The sequence below is a fragment of the Poecilia formosa genome, unplaced genomic scaffold, assembly GCF_000485575.1.
Source record: "Poecilia formosa unplaced genomic scaffold, Poecilia_formosa-5.1.2 Scaffold211, whole genome shotgun sequence".
Taxonomy (NCBI): Eukaryota; Metazoa; Chordata; class Actinopteri; order Cyprinodontiformes; family Poeciliidae; genus Poecilia; species Poecilia formosa.
Window position 1 is genome coordinate 596,686 of NW_006800150.1, and position 20,431 is coordinate 617,116.

Sequence of the window (20,431 nt, forward strand, 5' to 3'; positions counted from 1 at the left end):
ATTGGAAGAGGTGTGTCAGTGAGCCTGAATCCAAATGATGCAGATTATCTCATATCTGGGTGTTATCGAGACATGGATCCTATTTGTACCATGGGAGACGGATGGGAGGAAACGCTAGAAGAAATGTAATAAAGAGAGAGTCGAAAAGGGAGAAGAAATAGACAGACTGGAACAGGGAGTGTTAGACAAAAAGTACAAAGTAAAGTCCTGGGAAGATCTGCTGTTGTGACAACAAACAGCCAATTAAGATCAGAGTCAAATATATCCATAAGTAGATCTCTGTTGCAAGCTCTAAGCAAAGCGGCTGTGAGAAGTGAAAACATTTCATCTATATGCTAAATCCTGCTCTGTTTGCACAGGAACGTCCTCCAGTAGTGCAAGCTTTAGTGATACCTGAATATTCCCAACCTCTGTGTAAACTAAAGCAGTCTTTTTTCTTCTTCGTCAAGCTGATGTGATTCTGTCTCTTCCCAGCAATGAGAATAATTCTATTTCACTCAGACAAAAGGCACATCTTTCATATCAATGGCACTGGTAAATTAGTCTGAGGCCCAGGCATGGAAAATGGACTGGATAGCCCATATTTATGGGGGAATTGGTTTATGTGGCCGCCAAACACAAACAGACGAAAACCACTGGTATTCTCTCTGGAACATTCCCAGCAAATGAGAGGACGGCCGAACAAGAAGTGTGTACATTAAACACAGGCGAAGCTGAGTGAATAAGGGTCTGGGACTGTAACTTGTGAATGTCTTTTGAAACTCTTGAATGTGCTTTGAAAGGCTGTGTCTCTTAGTGCACACTTGCCTACCACACTTTTTTCTTCCACTAAGTTTTCCATTGAAATGTTTGCATATAGAACTCCATGTCCTTTTATCAGTCCCTTCAGTGAATTGGGCGCCTTGTGGCGCTCAGTGATTGTCAGCAGGTCAGCCCTCTTAACATGGACAAAACAAACAAAAACAAAAATACCTGACTGAACTCTATCAGTCTGTGTGCATTGAGTCCATATAATGTATGACTTGGACTTTTAAAATAAAAGTTTTGAATTGTTGATATTCTAAATTTAAGAGGCACCTGAATTAAAAGCAAAATTTAATATATTTTGTGTTCTGCGTAGTTAATGTTATTCTTTCACTCACATTAACAGACAGTTATGCACAGGAAAAAAAATGTGCCTGTGGGTGTTTTGCGAGCACATCAATGGACTTTAATGCCTAACTACAATTGTTCCCAACACCGAAGAGAAAATCTGCTGATTATATTGCTTCACACTGAATAAATTTCAGGTTTTTAAAGCGCTGTTAAAAAACTCCTTAAAGCATGGCTGTTTAGCAGAAAACTAATAATTACACAAAACTTTATCATGCTAACAAATTGGTTCAGCTGCAGCCCAGTGAATGTCTCCAGAGGAAGTAACCTCTGCTTCCTAATCGTTGCTCAGGTCATCTTTATCTGAAAGGTTTTTAACCTTTCCAGTGAATTCGTGGCGTCTCTGCCTACAAAAAGGTCAGCCTTAAAATTGATCTTTTTGCAAGTCTGTTGGAGTCCACACCACAGCAAAGCTGCTACAGATCGTTTCCTTTCTTTGTGTGTTTTGCTATTCATCTGCTAATATGTTGTTTAAATGTAGCAAAAGGATTTGCATCATAAAGCATTTAAACCTAAGCAGAAAGTATTTTTCGAATTTGCTCTGAATGCTGCCCTTTGACCTCCCGTCCATCTGCTTCTTCCCCTCTCGTCCCATGTGGCTACGTTTTTGAGAAAACTCCAAAAGCACAGATTTTCTTTCAAACTTCTGTTTTAATTTTGCTTTTGTTTCTTTTTGTAGATCACTTTCTCTAACTTAGTGATCCTATCAGAGTAGAGCTGGAAGGGTGCTTTAAAAAAAAAAAAAAAAAAAAAAAAAAAAAAAGAAAAAACAGGCAGGCTGTGAAAAATGAGACGAGAGGCAAATAAAAGCGGTAACACATGGGCGGCGGAGCGCGCTCAGCCGTGAATACTGATGGGATGATCATTTGCCTTTCGGTTGTGCGTGAAAAAGCCAGCCGGGTTGGCCTGAAGTGGGGAAAGAAACAAGAAGAGAAGATGGGAGCCGAGCTTCGGGGACTATGACATCTGGCACGATCCCGCACTCTTTGCTCGGCACATTTTTTTTTGTTGTTTTTTTTTTAGTCCTTGTTTATTTCTGGGGGAATTGCTCAGCCCAGAGGGGAGTCGTCCGCGGGAAATACAGACATCAATCTCCCATAACACGAGGGAAGAATTGAAGTACATCAAAGTAGTGCTCTCAGCACCACAAATGACGGGTTGGACTACGGCCACACAGAGCTGCGAAAAATAATAAAAAAAGATCTGCTCTGCTTTTGCTTTTTTTTGTCACTCTTAAATGTTTCATATCATCTAATCAATTTTAAAGCCACACAAACCCGAATAAATACAAAATCCATCCATTATCTAATACGCTCATCCATGCAGAGTGGCGAGGGGGTTTCCTAGTAATACAAAATGTATTTTTCAAACGATGATTGCGCTTTTGTGAAGAAAGAAATAATAATGTGAAACATAATGGGCTCCTAAACCTAGTAACTGGAGGAAAATTGGCATACTGTTCTTGACAGAATCAAATTTAAATTTAGCTGAGCTACATTAAGCAGTAATCGAGCGTCGTTAAGGCCACGGCGCATCATCCCAACCGGATTGAAGGTCCGGACTTTAAAGAGGCCACATCAGTATTTTCTTTTTTTTATTATTATATTGTTATTATTTTTATTTCAGATAGATTCAGAGATGGTTTTTCTGATGGGTTTGCTATTAGCATTCTGCTTCAGGGTTCCTTCCTGGGAAAGCAGAATTTATGGTTCTGTCAATTAAGTTGCAGACCTGCTCAAAAAGAGCAGGAGCTTCTTAAAGAGACAGAAGCCAATTTCAATTGTGGAGACAAAATACTTTTAAGTTATGTTTGATAAATCTAACTGAAGGTAACAGGGACTGGATTGTGCCATAAAGTGCCTTGAGAATATGTCATACTGCCCATTTAAACGTGATCTTGAAGTCACTTTGGTTGGCTGGTCACTTCTGGGAAGGTTCAAGGCTGTTTATGTTTTCTCCATTTGTATATAATGGCTGCTACTGAAGTTCAATTGATGACGGATGATAGATGAAACAGACCGTTCTTGGATTTCTTCAGATCAGAACATACCGTTTGTCTAGAACTATTAGCTCTACTTCCTGTTATCAAACAGGTTCTGATAAAGTGATTTATGATTTTGCAAGTCTGTGTGGAATATAGAAAACTCAAATAAAGTCTAATTTTTGTTTTTTAAATAATTAAAGTTATAAGTTTATCATAAAATGCATTCTCAGTGCTCACTCGTGTTTTCAGTGCTTTAGAAACACTAACTTGAGAAGCTGGTCAGCATCAGATGTTTCTATTCTGGCTCTCAGTCATTCTTACTCATTCTTGACATCCTGGCAGCTATGAAAATCTATTTCTTGCAACTTTTGCGCCTTGATAAAACTGTCACCGCACATCATCAGCTAAGTCGTTGCCGCTGCTGTCAGAATGAGTCTGAGCAGGTGGCGAGCTGCCGCTCTGCGGACCTCAACATTTTGTCAGCCGAGTGTTTGGTTGCAGCTTGTGGGGTTTTGGTGTGTTTGTGCTTGTTGCATCCCGCCCTCCAGCATGGAGTGGGTCCAGAGTTCCACAGTAGTCAGTTCTCACAAGATTTTCTAACCTTCCTGAGGGGATTAAACGATAAACAGTCAAACTCATCCTGGAACTGCGCACCCCTTCTACTCCCTCCTCCGCTCATATGTACGGTCCTTATTTTTCCGCTTACGTATTTCACCCTCTGTTCTTCCTGCTTCCCACTCTTTATTTCCATAAAACCACTTCCCTTGGCTTTTAAATGTCTTAGCTCACCCTCCTCTTGTCCCGTTGTCACCGTTCGTCTTTTCCTCCTCCTCTTCACTGGTTTTTACGTTCTTCCTTATTCTCCCATCATTTTCTTTCTACTCTTGTTCTTGTACTGATTTGATAGGAACGTTCCAGTCCTGATCGAGGCCTTTTAAGTGGCTGAACTTTGAGCTTGATTCCTGTTGCTGTCTGGTCTGACAGCTACATCCGTGGAGCTAACCAGGAAAACCAAGCGTGAACATGCGTGCGTTAGCCGCTGCTATGCAGCTTTACCATCAGCAAGAGTTACTTTAAGGCCTTTGTTTTTTTCTTCTTGGGTGATTCTGAATTAAATTCACTGTCACAACGTAAACTACATCTCATTCATGTGTCATTTTTAAAACTTTCCCTAAATTCTGACGATTAAAATACATTTCCTCAGTATTTTTGCAGAATTACCTTTAGCTTACTGCTGTACGTTTCTAATATCTATTAGTTTGATGGGAGTTGGGCCCATTCCTTCTTGCCCAACTGGTTCAGTTGGGTTTGTAGGCCCATTTTAAGGTCTTTCCATGAATCTTTTATGGGACTGAGATTAAGATTTTGTGGTGGAAACTCCAAAACATTGACATTGTTGTCCTAAGACCACGTTGTACCAGTTTTTTTGGTGTGCTTAGGGTTGTGTTATTTCTTTTCTGTAGATAACAACACTATCTGATCAGCTTCATCCAGTATCTCAACAAGGTCTTTGGTTTTGTCTTGGGGGCCAGGAAACACATTTTTACCAAAACATGTTGATCTCTGAGACACAAACCCCCTATTTAGACAACTGAATGCGATCAATGTGAAGCTGTATGCAAGCGTTAACCAGCCGCTGCTTTAAAATATAACTGACTCTGTTTAACTCTTTTTTTTGTTATGTTTTGATTTGTTTTCAAGAAGTATCCAGTCATGACATCGTCATCATCATCTGGTGTTGTGCAACAGTCGGTTTGGTTCGGCTATGAATTATAATCAGTGCCAAAGGTAATTGCAATCTAACGTATTAATTTTGTTAGTAATTATCCAAGTCAGGACACCATCTGATTATCATGAAATAATAGCCAATAGTTCTCAGTCTCATTTATTGTTTCATTGGTGTTTTTGGAAATATTCAATTCAAGAGGGAATCTGAAAATAAAAATAATCTGTTTGGAAGAAAACAGGTTCTGCTCATATAAATACGGGACAGAAGCATAGCTGATATTTTACATAGATCTGTTGATTGATTAGGTTTACTTGGTTTATATAAAATACCAATTTCAAGTTTAAAAAAACGTACATATTTTTAAACTCTTTTGTGATTTTTTAGAATAATTTTTGTAATTCTGTGCAACCTCAAAAAAACCCAAACTTAGCCCGATTTAATGTCAGTGGAAAAAAAAATAAAAAAAATAAAAAATTCTCATGATTTCAATTTTCTACATTTTTTTTGTTTCATCAGTTCATTAATTTACTGCAGTTTTCATCTGGGACTGAAAATGAGTATCAGCAAGTGAGTTGTAACTGGACATCCCTAGTTTGTTGATTTTTTTCGCCCCTTCTTCTTGTTCTTCTTCGTCTCTCCTGTTGTCTTCCCTTTCCTGTCCTCCTCTTCCTCTTCTTCAATCTGGTGACCTCCACTCCCCAGCGGCCATTTGACTAAGTGGGAACTTGTATCAGAAATATGAAAACAACAAGCCAGACACAAGACAAGCGGGGGATGAAACTGCTGCCCAGAGATAAGAGACCAGCTAGAGTTGCTCCTCACCACACACACACACGCACGCACGCACACCCCCACACACACACGGGCCCGCGCACACACACACACACACACACACACAGTCTGATGCATGTGTGGCAGCAAGCAGGTAATTGCAGCTCTGTTTTGGCGGACAGGAATTACACCAGAGGGGGATTCAATTTCAGGGACCTCCCTAAGGCTCTGCATGCGTCCTTCCATTACACTGTTATTTTGCAGGGGGGATGATGAACTTATCATCGTGATGTGACACTTGGGAGATGCAATACAAACTGGAACATTCACAAGCGGTATATATGATTACAGAAATTTTCACTCCACTAAATGTTTGCAGGAGGAAACTCGGGCAGCGAAGGGTGGAAGGGATGAGAGCTGTTTGGGGTTTTTCTTCTTCTTCTTCTTGCTACATGTGGGAGCATAGAAAAGAATAGAAATACCTGTAAATGGATAAAAATCGAGAACCTTGCCAGCTGATCGGAGTGCAGCCTCTCCAGATGCAACATGTTGTGAAAGGCCTCAAGAGTGCGATTGCTCTTTGACGAGCGCATGTGACTTATGTTTACGCTGATTCAGAGGAGCATAGGTCTGTGAGTTTGGCTGCATCACGGCGGTTTTCTTGAATAATGTAAAAATAATTATTCGGTTTTAGCTACGGTATCAGGTTGAAGCAACCCAGACCCAAACTATGAGAGCTTAAAAACGTTTCGACATCCCGTCTCTTGTTGCTCAATCAACTTGAACTTTAATATCTGAATTAAAACAAAAACGATTTTCCAGTTGACGCTACTTGAATTAAACGGTGTCGCTCTCAGAACATAAAAATAATTATAAATAGTAAAATTCAGAGAAAACTAGAATATTTGAAGAATGATGAATCCAGTCAAAAGGGAGCTTCAACAAAGCTCATATTTCTGCATCCTGCTCTCACTCTGGGCTTTTTAATAGGGGCTTCATGTGCCAGCCTTCATTTTGGCTTCAATCGCCGGAGTGCAGAACAGTTACGACTTTTATTAATACTGCAGATCAATTTGTCCAAGCTGTGTTTGATTACATCATCTGGCTGTTCATGTATTTTGTTCAAAGCTAGCTGCGTTTTTGTTGACCAAATAGTTGTGCAAATTGGATTTAGAAAAATAAAATCGCTTCGTGAAAACTTGCCAATTTTGGAAAAACATGTTTTTTATATGAACAAACTTTTATGTACATTTGTCCTGAAGACAGTTTATGATTTAGATTACTGACAAAGGATACATCTGAGTATATTTATCATCCAAAGGTGTATTTTTTAAGCACATTCTTTGGATGAAACATTACACAACTTTAACTTTTCACATGTTGAAATGTTAAACCACAAATTTCAATGTGTGTATTTTGGTAGACCGACACAAAGTCATTCCTACACACCATTTTCTCCTTTGTCTGGCAATACTGATGGGACCAAACAATAGGAAATGCAAATTTGTGTAAATTTTTTCCAAGATAAATAAGAAAAATAAATAATAAATAATAAACATTTGTTGAGAAACATTACAGTACAAAATAAACTAAATTTCCAGAGGGAATCTGATACAGCAGTTTCAATCTCATCACGCCTGTATTGATCTGATACTGATACTTTCGATACCATCAATACTTTGGCTCAATCTGCCCTCCTCTAGCAGTCGTTAGATATGTCCCACCGATCACAGCAAGGTTCCGCTGAGGGGAATAAAGGCTTGCAAACAGCAGTCCATCAAACAAAAGAATAAGGACTAAAGCAACCTCTTTGTTTAGCCGAGGCAGACGTGACCAGAAATACCTGGGAAACAAATAAACCTGGGAGGATCAGGCGGTTTTATGGAGCGTGGCGTCTCCAGATACGGCCTGCGGTGACGTTTGATTGGAAAAAGATGACAGTGTTTGCATGGAAGAACGCCGGTCCATCATGAAACAATGGGTGAGTATGTGACAAACGGAGATCCGACATTATTATCGGCAATATTTATTGAATGAATGTCGCTCTGCTCGCAGGTGTATGTTTGTGTGTGTGTGTGTGTGTGTGTGCGTGTGTGTGCGTGCATTTATGTCTGCATTGACGTCCCGCAGTCTTTGCCCGTCGAAGTGACTGCATGTTGATTGTTTTCGTGTCGTGTGGGTTTAGAATATCTGCTGTGTGACTGTACAGGTAAAATGGCATAAAAAACACAATTTAGTGCCAAAAATACAAAAACACGTATGAATTTACTCAACATTTGCAGTCGCTATGCTCCTCCTGGCTCATTTCCAGTACTTCTCGTCTTCTTTTAAATCCCGCAGTCTGCTTTTTTGCCCGACACAAACAACGTCAACCCTGCTATGACTGTGTTATTTAATTTGTTTTCTTGTCAAGAAAATCACCAAATTAATCAACTGAGTGTTAATATAATATGCACAGATCTATTTACAAGCGGGGCCGTCTCAGCCAGCCTTTGACTTGTACGGTAAACGCTGAATAGCTTGTTTTGCTCGATTAATACGTGTTTTTTTTCTATCGGGGCGCTTGCAGACTGTGTTGACCTGCGGGTCATGTTTTGTTTTTTAAAATTCAAGTAAATCTGTCATGATTTGGAGGAGTGTAAAACAAAAAAAACCCCAGACTGATCAGATCAGCTTAAAGACGGCCTTGTTTAAGACTGAAACATTAAATGAGTTAGATTCCCATACAGGTGAGTTTAGCTGGCAATGACGATACCTGAGGAGATAAAGCATGTGCTCTTGAATCCTATCTGCTTTACTTAAAGGCAAAAACATGCTTTGTAGAGATATTTTTGTTCCTGGAAGTTTTAAGTTTCTTGTCAAAAATGGATGTTTGACAAGTGCCGACACTAGAGAAAGAGAATAATGCGATAAAACTGTATTTATTCATGTAAAGCTTCCAGTTTGTTTGCAGAATGTGATTTACTTTCACATCTCTGTGTTTCCATGATGCTTCAGAATCTAAAGTTTAGATGAAAAATTTTGTTTCCATCTGCCAGTAAAATTTACATGTGCATATATGTTCTTATGTTTACCAAAGCAACGTCAGCTTAAAACGAAGCTGAAAAGAAATACTGGCATTGAAATAAGCTGAAAATATTAACATTGACTTTGGAAATATTGGACTGAAGATTTTTATTATTCTGAACCAATCAAGGATCAGGTTTACAAAAACCTGACCCTTGATTGGTTTATTTGTAATAATTCAATAGGATCAATGGAAAACTCTACTGGCAGTATCTCTCTCAGGTCTGGAGTCTTTCAGGTTGGGAGGTCTCCTTACCATCACCCTAATCTGTCAGTCTCCACAAATTCATTTATTACTTCTATTCAGAAGAAACATATTGACCAATAAAAATATTACTTTAACCCTGAAACTGCAGGCTGAACTTTAGGCTCCTTGGTCGCCTTAGGAGTTTTATTGTTTTATGTTTTTGGGAAAGAACTGAACATATTTCCTCTGATCACTTCTCAGATGGTTCTTTCTAACAACCATCTGGCACATCAGGTAGATTATATTTTATGAGTCTTTAAACTGTGGCAGCTTGGACATTTAAAATTAGCCAGGACAGTTTGAGCCGAACGTCGCCTCACGGTGACGTTTGGCTCAAACCTTGGAGGGAAGCATCTAAACGTACAGATCTGAGTTTATTTTCTCAGCACAGCACGAGAACAAATTTTCAAAACCAAATGTAATTTGTTTTCATCTGTTATTTTTAATCGTTTTTGTGTCGGCTGCCTGTCAGGGTGGGAAACAAAGAGAGAGAGAGAGACGTGGCAGGGTTTTGATTACAGCTGGTTCTGCAGAAAAACATGTTTTGCCAGTGTGATGCAGTTTATTGGAAGTGTTTATTTTATTAATGGCAGTAATTTGCTGGTCATGGTTACAGTGTTTCAGGCTACGAGCGTGCAGCCGCTTAATACGACCCACAGCCCGGGTTCAGCGCCGCATTTAGACGTTATTACCAAACACTGTGTGCTCTGTGCTGCGAATCATCATCACATCAGCCTCTACTGCTCTGCTCTCTCGTTTGGTTGCTTTTGTTTTTTTTCCCCCACAGATGAGTAAATATCTAATTTGCACAAATGTTTTCGTCACGCAATACTTTGACTTCCGCTTCTTTTGCTGCATGATGCATTGTTCTTCATTCATCCTGCCGAATGAGATTTTTCATTGTTAAGAGTTTTTTGCTTGCTGCTCCCTTCATCCGAGCCTCTCAAAGTGTACGAAGGTGATATTAATAACACAGCTTATGTAAAATAAAAAAAGAAAATAAAAGAAACAAACCGTATGAATCACTCGAAGGAGCGAAGGAGAACATTTCCTCCCACAGCTTTATGCAGATGGTTATTTGTTTTATCACTTTGAGGCATTTTTATTTTTATTATAGTTTTCACAAAGAAAATTAAACCGAGAGCAGAAAACAAACAAACAAGCACTCTGATGTCTGAAACAATTAATTGGATTACTTGTGATGGATCAACTATTGAAATAATCCTTGACTAATTTAGTAATCGATTAATCATTAACTGGAGTGCAAATACACACACAAAAAAAGGTAAACTGCTGAAACATATTCAGAGCAGTAAGTAAGCTCAAATTGTACAAGAATATATACATTTTGTATTCAGGGTTTTAAAAAGTCGCCTTCGTCTGTAAACATGTTCGACCAGAAACTCTTCAAGAAGCGTAGCTTAGCTTCACCCATTTCAAATTATAAAAAAAAGAGAATGAATTATCTGTTTCTTTGCATCTTCAAATGTATTTATATCCTCCTGACTACCAGTAGTTCATTTTTGTCCTCTGAGGACATTTCTAAACTTGAATATTTCCCACCCCCTGCATTCTACTGAATTAATTCCTTTTTGTATCTGGAGAGGACATTTAGTGCTTTTCAATGATACCACATGTGAAGGGGTGGGACTTTTGTACGTATCTTTTTCTAATCCATAAAAATTGCGTTCATCAGTAATAACACATTTTATGGGAAGAGACAAAGTAAGTGCATAAAACCTTTTGTTACCTTACAAAGACTGTGGGATTAAAAAAGAATGGTGATTGGACAATATTTTTTTCCCTGGTAGTCAGGAGGCTAAAATTGCATAAAAAAAATCTTAAACAACAAATCTGCAGAATGTACAAATTTCGTTTATCCAATTAATCGACTGTCAGAACAAACAAGTGATTAATCAATAACTGAAGTAATCGATAGTTGCAGCTCTACTCTGGTATTGGCCCAAAACCAGACAGCTGGCCGCGTCTCCTGTTCTTCAGTATTTGTTGTCGATGTGTTTTCAGTGCCGTTTTAATGTGCTGGTTGCACCACGCCGCTTTTCAGCCTTTGTTTAAACAGTCGTGTTGACAGAGAACGCCTGGTTATGTAAAGCAGCATCCCAGTGGATGCTGGTAGAGCTTTAACTGGTCCGCTGCAAAGGCTGGTTTCACCACTCATTTATTATTACATCACTTAGTTAAAAGGAAAATGCTTTCAACCTTTAAACAGAAATTTCCTGCCGGGCCTCATCAGTGTTTTGCATACATGCTTAAAAAACAACAAAAAAAAGACATTACATGGAAAAGACCTAAACAGACGGTAAGTCAGACTATATTACAAATGATGGCGAGTTCCCCGACTGTTTTGAACGGGCACAAAACGTGTGGAGTGGAGGGTCGTCATCATGGTGGCGACATATCTGGGTGCTGTACAGGCCTGTCGCAATAAATCAATGAATCAATTGATCACATGGTGAATTAAAACAAGCTCAATAATTTTCATTTGCTTGATTTATTGTTTTTCTCTTTTCTCTGCTTTTACCAAAAAGTGAATGATTAAAGTCTTCAGTCTGGTGTTTTAGTCCCAACTATCCATTTTTTGAAAGATAAATTTCTTTACATGATTTATTTTATTTGTTGTTTCTGTTTCCTTTATTTATTTTTGAGATTTAAAATGTTTTCCAGTTCCAGTGTTTAAATGTTCATTAGCATTTAATGTTTATTGATCTCTGAGAATGTTTTCTCGGATTATTATCCCACCACTACTAACATATTACCTGAAAATGGTCTCAAAACAATGTTATCGTTTATTGCAATAAGTTCTGGAACAATTATCCAGTGTAATTTGTTATCGTTACAGGCCTAGTGCTGCGCGGAGGAGGCTGGCTCCCAGTTTTGGAGAGGCACGCACACCTCCAAATTGTGCATAGGTTAGTCGATGAAACAAAGTTGCTTGTTTTCACCTTTCGTACCATTCGCAAAATGTTTTGTCATATTTTCGAAGAGAAACCCTGGCATCGTGTTGAGCGATATGTGCACAACCTGTAGATTCTCAGTGATGATGGAGATGATAATCTACTTTATCTCTTATCATATTGGGGTTCTGACTGACTTGGATCCCACACCGCTCTGAGAGTCAGCTGCCCAGGTTTCCACATGTTTCTGCTGAAGTAGCCCCTCACTGCCTTTGCTTCACATCAACATGTTTCAGTCTTTGGCACCTGTGATCTTGATCAAGAACTCATTGTTCACTTTCAAATAACAGAGCAAACATTTTTTTTCCCCCCTGAGGTCATAAGATGCAATTACTTTGAAAGGTGGGGGGGGAAAAAACAAACTCCATCAGTCTGACAGCAAACTTTGCCGACATGTCATAACAGTAATAATGAGGCTAAAAATAACTTTCTCTGTCATCGTTATGACTCGTCTTCTGTGTCAGCTGCTCTGAAAACGGAGCGAACGCTGGGCATCAGTGGAAATTACCTGAGAACAGTTGTACTGTTTGCTGATGGTTGTGACATAGTTTAGTTTAGATGCTCCAGATTTGATTTTATGGCTCGGCTGTCGGTGAACATCCATTAGACTTTGGTCAGACGTGTCTTATCTGGCAGAGCTGGCCCTCAGGTGCAGGTGGGTAAATAAGGAAAGGGGACTGCGAGGAAAGTACAGAGAAAAAAACAAACCTTTTACTGACTTCTAAAACCTCAACAAAGGGTGTTGTAAAGCATTTATTTTATGTATCTGTATGACTGAAAGAAATAGCTGATCAGAGGGTGATTAAAAATTAAAGAAGCAAACAGTACTCCTTGCAGGATGACACTCTGATCCATGTTAATACATTTTTTTGATCGTCGCAATGTAAATAAGCCAAATTATCCTGGGTTAGTTAATATTTTCTAATGTTTAGATTTTTAATAAATTTACAAAAATGTCTAAAATCATGTTTTTACTATGTCTTAATGGATTGTTTGGTATAGGTTTTTCACAATCTTCATAAGAGACTCTTGTCAAGTTACTTTTAGAAGATACATTACAAATCTGCTAAGAGCTGTAAATACTTATATTTGTAGGAATGAAGATGGTTTTAGACATTTTTGTCCACATTCCCAAAAATTGCACACATGTATTCAGAAACAAGGAGGTTTAAAAACTGAATAAAGCATTCAGGCAGACAGCCAAAAAGGCGCAAGAATAAGTAAAAAGACAAAAACGTCTCGTTTCATTGGACCGTCCCTCCACTTTGGTACAAAGAGCAACGACTGGGTTTCAGATCCAGAATATGAGCTGCAGAAACGCACACTGCGGCCTGAAGCATTAACAAGTCAGCAGGTTGTGACTGATCCTCTTCAGAGGGAGCCTCCCTCTACTGCTCACCTTGTCGACATAATTAACTCTATATCCTCTCAGCGCCGACGTGATTTCCCCCACGCTTTCCGGCAAAAAGAAAAGAGAGGAAAGTTACACTGAAAAGAGAAATAAAATGCTTAAACTCCCTCTTTATGTCATTCCTGGGCACGTTATTGGGAACGCATCACGAACTCGTGGCTTCATTTCCACACTAATGTCATCCCTCAGACCAAATTTATTCTGTCAAGATGAGCAGATGAGAGGCTTTTTCACCACTCGTACATCAGAGCTGGGGAATGAGAGCGGTGAAGTGAGCAGGAACATTCCTGCTGCTACGCGCTTTTCCCTCAGAGCTGGGTGTCAAGTTCCCCTGAAGTCACTAAAGAGACATTCAAAGACGGCTAACCTAATAACAGCAGAGCTGTGAGAACTGCCATTTGTCAACTGCGGAGTATTTCATTACCACTGGACGCTTGTCTGCTGTTGGCATAACTCATACGCTTGCGCCCCAAACCTGCCAGCCGACACTAATGAGAGAAATGTAGACGGATGCGCCGAGAGCCGGAGCGGGAAAAAGTCCTTTATTGGGACGTCAACCGTTTTCTGCAGACGACTGAAAGGAATGACATCTGGTGAATTTTATTGTATTCGACACTTTTGCCCTCGCATTCTCACTCAATCAGCTGATTAAAAGTTTTATTTTCCCCATCTTTATCTTTGGCTTTACTGGGAAAATCGACGCATCGGCTGTTACTGGTGTCTATGTTGTAATTTTTCAGAGTTACGATGCTCTGTGCGACTCTGCCTCCTGCTCCACAGACACCAGTGGACTGTGCGATTCCTGAGAGGTCGCCTCCTCCTTTCGCCCATCGATTTTCTCCAACAGCTTGTGGTCTAATTGCCCTTATCAAAAGCACGACCTGCTAAATGATGACTGCCTTTAATCGCCCGCTCCCTTGCCAGCAGCTACTGACATTTACTACAATTAATTAATGCGCAGACAACAGGGAGTTGGGTTTCTGTTTTGCCTGGCTGAAAGGACCGTTTTAGTTACATAACAAACCCCCCAAGTCTCAAAGATGGGTTAGAAAATGATTCCTCCTCCACAGGCTGAATTATGATGCTTATTTCTTAGTTAAATGCTGGGTTTAAAAAAACGAAAATCAAACAACAGACGTCCCCAAATGGGTGCCAGGTTAGCTCTTCATGCTTTAATCATCCTCATTTCTTACCCTATTGATTGATTCCTTCTGGAAAAGCCAGTGACATGTTTTTGTTGACATCTTCTGCTCAGAACAATAAGATTCCAATCAGGTCTGAAAGGATTTCACCTTGTATGAGAGAACCAAACCCGCAGTCACAGATTACACTTGCGTTTCTGTGACAACGTCAAAGATAGTCATGATATTAAAAATTAGTTTCTAACTTTGACCCCAAGCCCAGTGCCTGATAGTAACCTCTGGTCCTTAAACTGGAATGCTAATCCCAGATTAGCTGCTAAATTCCCAGACTGTTTTATAAAATATCTGCAGAGGGAGAAATCACACACGATAGTGCCTGGAAGATGTACACTTCCTTGTTGTATATCTACAACAAGGAATATGTACTTGGCGGAGTCCAAGTATCTTTTGTTTCTGAGAATTACACTTAAAAAACAAATACAATCTAGCTGCAAATCACAAACGGTTGGATTTAGGAAGAACCTACCCAGCATCACAATGGGAGGGGGCAGAATCGACTTTTTTTAGCTTTATGTCATGTTATATTCCCTCCTCATAAACACAGCTGGAGTGTTGCCTTGATGAATTCATGCATGTTTGAGAAATTCTTGAATCTCCTGATCCCAAAATGCTTAGTCATACAAAGCTGAGGTCCCTCCCCTCATATGACCAAATATGACCAAAATCTACTGAAGACAATAAACAAGGAAAGCTTTCATAGAGATCTTAAAATCAACACTTCTGACAATCTTACAGTTATTCTCTAGCGCTCTGAAAAACAACGCCAACATTGTTGAACCGAAACTACAAAATGAATGAGTGATGTTTGTAAAAACCTACACTTTTAAGTCAGTGGGAAGTGTCAGATTTTTTTTTCCGGTTTAAGTAGTGATCGATGCATCACCACAAGTATTCTTCAAAATGACAAGTTCAGCTTCCTGGCGGTATTTTTCCTGCCGCTATTTGTTCCACCAAACTCCTTTTATGGGTTTGCCACTGTTTACAAGTCTCACGGCTGGCGCTCATTACATGCTCTGCGTCCACCGCGCTCTCCGTCTGCTGAGAGTTTTACGGCCCTCTTTACGTGAGATCCAAACATACGTTCCCGGCGGGACCGGAACGTTCACCTCCCCGGGCCGACTGTATCAAATGCCAATTTACAATTCACATCTGCCTCTCCTCGGCTTGTGCAACTGGCACAAATGTCGTGACCGAGCTTCCTTTCTGGGACTTGCAACTCCAAATTGAACACAGATGTTATAGTCAGACTGCCAAATGCAACACAGATGCCGTCAGAGTTTGATTGCCTGCTAAAAGAAGCAATCACATGCCACAATGCGTCTTATATCCCTCCAAGCGACCGTCGCCCCGCTCTGCCAGACAAGGGAGAGAGCAGGGCCGTTCAACAGGAGGAGGCAAACGCTTCAGTCGGAAATGATTGAAAATTTGTGATTGTGTTTAATAGTTAAAAAAAAAAAATCAGACCAGGAATTTGATGTATCAAGTGCAGTGCCTTTCAGAGGAATTAAATTGGGGCTTTGATGCAAAATTGACTTTTTTTGAGCCTTACATCCTTTGCTCCCTCATCAAAAACATACCTGGAGTGTTGTTTTGATTCTTTTGTGCATGTTCCCCCATGGCAACCATTCTGGGGTGCGTAAAAGCGCTGCCTTGGAGCTGCTGTCTCCTACAGAGCGCCCCTCCCTCACCACTTCCCCACTGAGCTCCTTCAGACTAGTGGCAGCAGCAATTAGCCAACACGTGGTGGAGCTGGAGCTCTTCAGAGAAACTACTTCTCAACGCTCCTAAGAACGGATGTAAATGGCATCATGGAGGAATAATGTTGTGATGGCACGCTGAAGGGGGCGTGTCAGAAAGAGTAGGAGCTTCTTAAAGAGACAGAGGCCCAATTTCAAGGCACTAAATTATGAAGTGAAATTTCTTTGTCATGTTTAATATGTATAGCATTTTTGTAAAAACTAAAGGTAACATAGTTACTAGATTATGCTATAAAATCATTCTATGTGGCTGGAAAACATGTCCCTTCTACATTTCAGTGACTGCTGAACATCTGCTAAAAACAAGTCTTATTTTTATTAGTCTTATGCCAAACAAATCTTCTGAGAAACAAAATTAAAATATAGAATTTTGGGTTTTCACAATCGTCAAAATCAGCAGAAAAAGACATGAAACACTTCACTGTGTGTGTAATGAATCTATATAATCTGCAAGTCTCAGTCTCTTGGTTATAATTTACATTTTCAGTGGTACTCTGTAATTTGCTGTGATGCACCTGTACGCCTCAAAACGAGGAAAATGTTGCCAGCGCGTCAAGTGAGGCCGTTGCCCGTAATTGTCCGTTTGATGTTTTGCAGCCAAATTGCGGTCTTTGATGTTGCAGCGGTCCACTTTAAAACATACTTGGTCTGAAAGCTCTCAGTACGCAGTAGGAGGGAAGAAACAAGCAAAATTATGATTAACCTTGAATCATTCAATTTCTCTCCATTGATGTTTTCTACTTGTTTTTGAAATTTCATCAGAAAACGGAAGGAAAAAAAAAGTGTGATTATGTCCAGAGGCAGAGAAGCCCAGGTAAATGAAGAAACCCTTCATGTGTGCTGGGTAAATACAAGCAATGCCAGTCTAAACATCTTGTGAAACCTTTAAGTTGACTGGATTTTTGGGGTTGAATCTTTGTCTAACCTCACAGCATCCAAGCGACGATTACACCTGTGAAAACAGGAGGTCCAGAACTCCATGGTTTGCTTTAAATTTGTGAAAGAAAACAGCATCTTTATGAGTGAATTTATAGACACTGTTAATAAAACACGTTTCTCATCAAGATGAAGCTGTGGGAAGGCAACAGTTTTCGTTGTCTGTCATTTTGACTGGCACGGTCCAAAAAAAATCCCGTCATGAACTGATTTTTTACCCGTCCATTTATAGAATGGTAGTGATGACATATTCAGTTGAATTTAAAATTCATTTGGTTTAGTTAATATTCAGCCAGCTGAATCCACATCGTGCCGTCAAGCAGATGAATACATGTGGGTATTTAGTGCCGACTTAAAGGAACTCAGTGTTTCAGCTGTTTTGCAGTTTTCTGGAAGTTTGTTCCAGATTTGTGGTGCTTAGAAGCTGAATGCTGCTTCTCCTAGTTTGGTTCTGTGGATGCAGAGCAGAACCAGAACCAGAAGACCTGATGGGTCTGGAAGGTTGATACAACAACAGATCTTCAATGCATTGCGGTGCAAAGCCGTACAGTGATTTATAAACTAATAACAGTATTTAAAGTTTATTCTCTGAGCTACTGGAAGCCAGTGGAAGGACTTTAGATCTGCGGTGATGTGCTCCATCTTCCTGGTTTTAGTCAGAATGTGAGCAGCAGCATTCTGGATCAGCTGCAGCTGGAGGATTGACTTTTTAGGCAGACCTGTGAAGACGCTGTTGCCGTAATCGATGCGACTAAAGATGACTTTCTCTGCACTTTGCTGGGACTTAGACCTTTAATCCTAGAAATGTTCTTCAGGTGATAGAAGTCTGACTTTGTAACTGTCTTTTTGTGATGCTGAAGGTTCAGGTCAGAGTTCATCACTACACTCAAATAGCAGGAATAGCAGGAATGATCAGCGGTGTCTATTTATAATAATAAATGAAACTATGTGTGACTATAGATCATTCCTCTTTAGGCCTGTCTGCAGTGATCAAAACCACAGACTGCGGCTCTAATAACATAAATAATGAAATTAAACGATTATAAATAACTGTACCCTGAACGCACAGTTTCACAACTTCTTCCTGGTCTGCATGGGCTTACATGAACCGGCGCATAATGAAATTTCTCAAGGTTTTTTTATGTTGTTCTAGAAGATGAATCTGCGCTCTACTGCCACACTTGGGACTGGAATTACAAGCACCACTTCAACCAAAGTTTTGAAATCAGGGAACATTTCTCTAGCTGCAGTGATCCAGAAGTTGGCACTACTCTCTGAACGAGGGGTTTCCTGATCCTTCAAGCACTCGCCTCAACTGGATGAAATCCCACAGGGCAATCTGCTTATCTTGTTCCAGCAAGGAGTTTGCCGCTGCCAAAACACACAAGCTGGTTGCATGTTGCTTTGACTCTTGGCACTTCACAAAGTCAAGCAGCTGGTCTGTTGGTTGAACTCAAACATCTGCAGAGAGACCCACAGTAATCAGTTCACAGGCACTTTGCTTCTAGAACCTGTCTGATCCGAAACCACACACAAAGCAGCTGAACTTAAAAAGTTTATTCATCTGTATAATATAAGTCAGGAAACTTGAGCAAAAGTTTCTTTCTTATTAATTAACCCTCAAAATTACCTCCTGTTCTTTAAAATAAACAGTTTAATATGTATGCAATGTGAGGACATATTTAGCATTACAGCTTTTATGCTTGTTGCAGATAATACAGACTGGCGGCGGCGCTCACAGCGATCCGCATGCAGGTCAGTAGCCTGCTAATGTAGAAAAACCTTTTTTTCCCTCCCATGATGCCTAATATTGATCTCATGGGAGAAGGGATAGCGCATTAGAGTGGAGGGATCAGAGAGGCTCGGAAAACAACGTGAGGTGTGTGTCTGGGGGGGAGATGCTCATAACAGGTGAAGCAAAGGGAGTATGGATGCTTCTCACGTACAGATGGGTGACTGTTCTCGCTCCCTTCGCTCTGCAGGACTCCAAATGGGCTGATTGGTGCATTAGGAGCTTGTTGTGGTCAGAAAGGATCGTTGGCTCATGAGGTGAAGATCAAAGGAGAAGTACATCAACCACCCGGGGTCAGTGTGATCTGGGGCTTGGCCCTGTGTGCGGGATGGATACGTGGCAGGAATCTGAATTCTGCGACGGAGAAAACACGTTAGCAACTTTGGAAACAAAGTGCCTCTTTGTGGAGGAGGAGAAGGAGGAGCCGCCGTTTCCTCATTGGCTTAATTTGTTGTTAAAACCAGTTACATCCTCTGTAGTTTTAATCGTACAGACCCATTCGATAAATCACATACAAAAGTTTATTTCAGTACTTTAATTCACTAAATAAAACCCATTATATAGATCAACTACACAGACTGGTGTTTTTAAGACTTCACTTTTGTTGCTTATGATGATTTTCCACTTATAGATTAAGATTAAAATATTACAGACTTATAAAAAACTATTTTTAATACAGAAATCTGTGCTGATTGAAAAGTATGTTTTATTCTTGCTTAAAGTTTAGTTTCAAAATGCACTTTTAATCTGACCAAAAAAAAAGAAAAAAGCCTCATCAGCACAATTTCTAATTTATTGAACATGACTGTATGTTGAATTCAGACTAAAGTTTAGGACTAGGGTTTTGTTCCCAGATTTATTGTGTGAAGTCTTTCAATCTGTTTTCATTATTTGAATGAATGACCTCCAAAAGAAAAACAAAACTAAACTTATTAATGATTTACTTTCCAAAGTGTAAATTACCTTTGTAAGGATGCAGGCAGCTCGAGAAGAGATGAAACACAATATTTTGTTCACAAGGAAAAGATTTTAGCAAAAATTCCACCTCATCATTTTCCATGAATACAATAAAGAAAAAAAATATGTGAAACTACAATTTAAAGAATTTGTAGTCCAGGTGTTATTAGTCCTCTTTGAATTTTCACAACAATAAAAGTTAAAAGCTAAAAAATAGTCACTGGTATACAGCAATATTTAATATTTTTACCTAGAGGTGATCAAATGCAGTACAGCTTTAAAGAAACCTGTGAAGTTGCTTTTTAGTTTCCCAAAAAGTTACGCATCAGATGCTAACTTTAGCATCCAGCCTTTGTAAATGCAGGTTTAGAAGGAAATCTGCTGCGTCAGCAGGATGTTCAGTAGTTTAGGATTAGCGGATCTTTTCTCTACTGGGAGAGCTGAGGACTGCT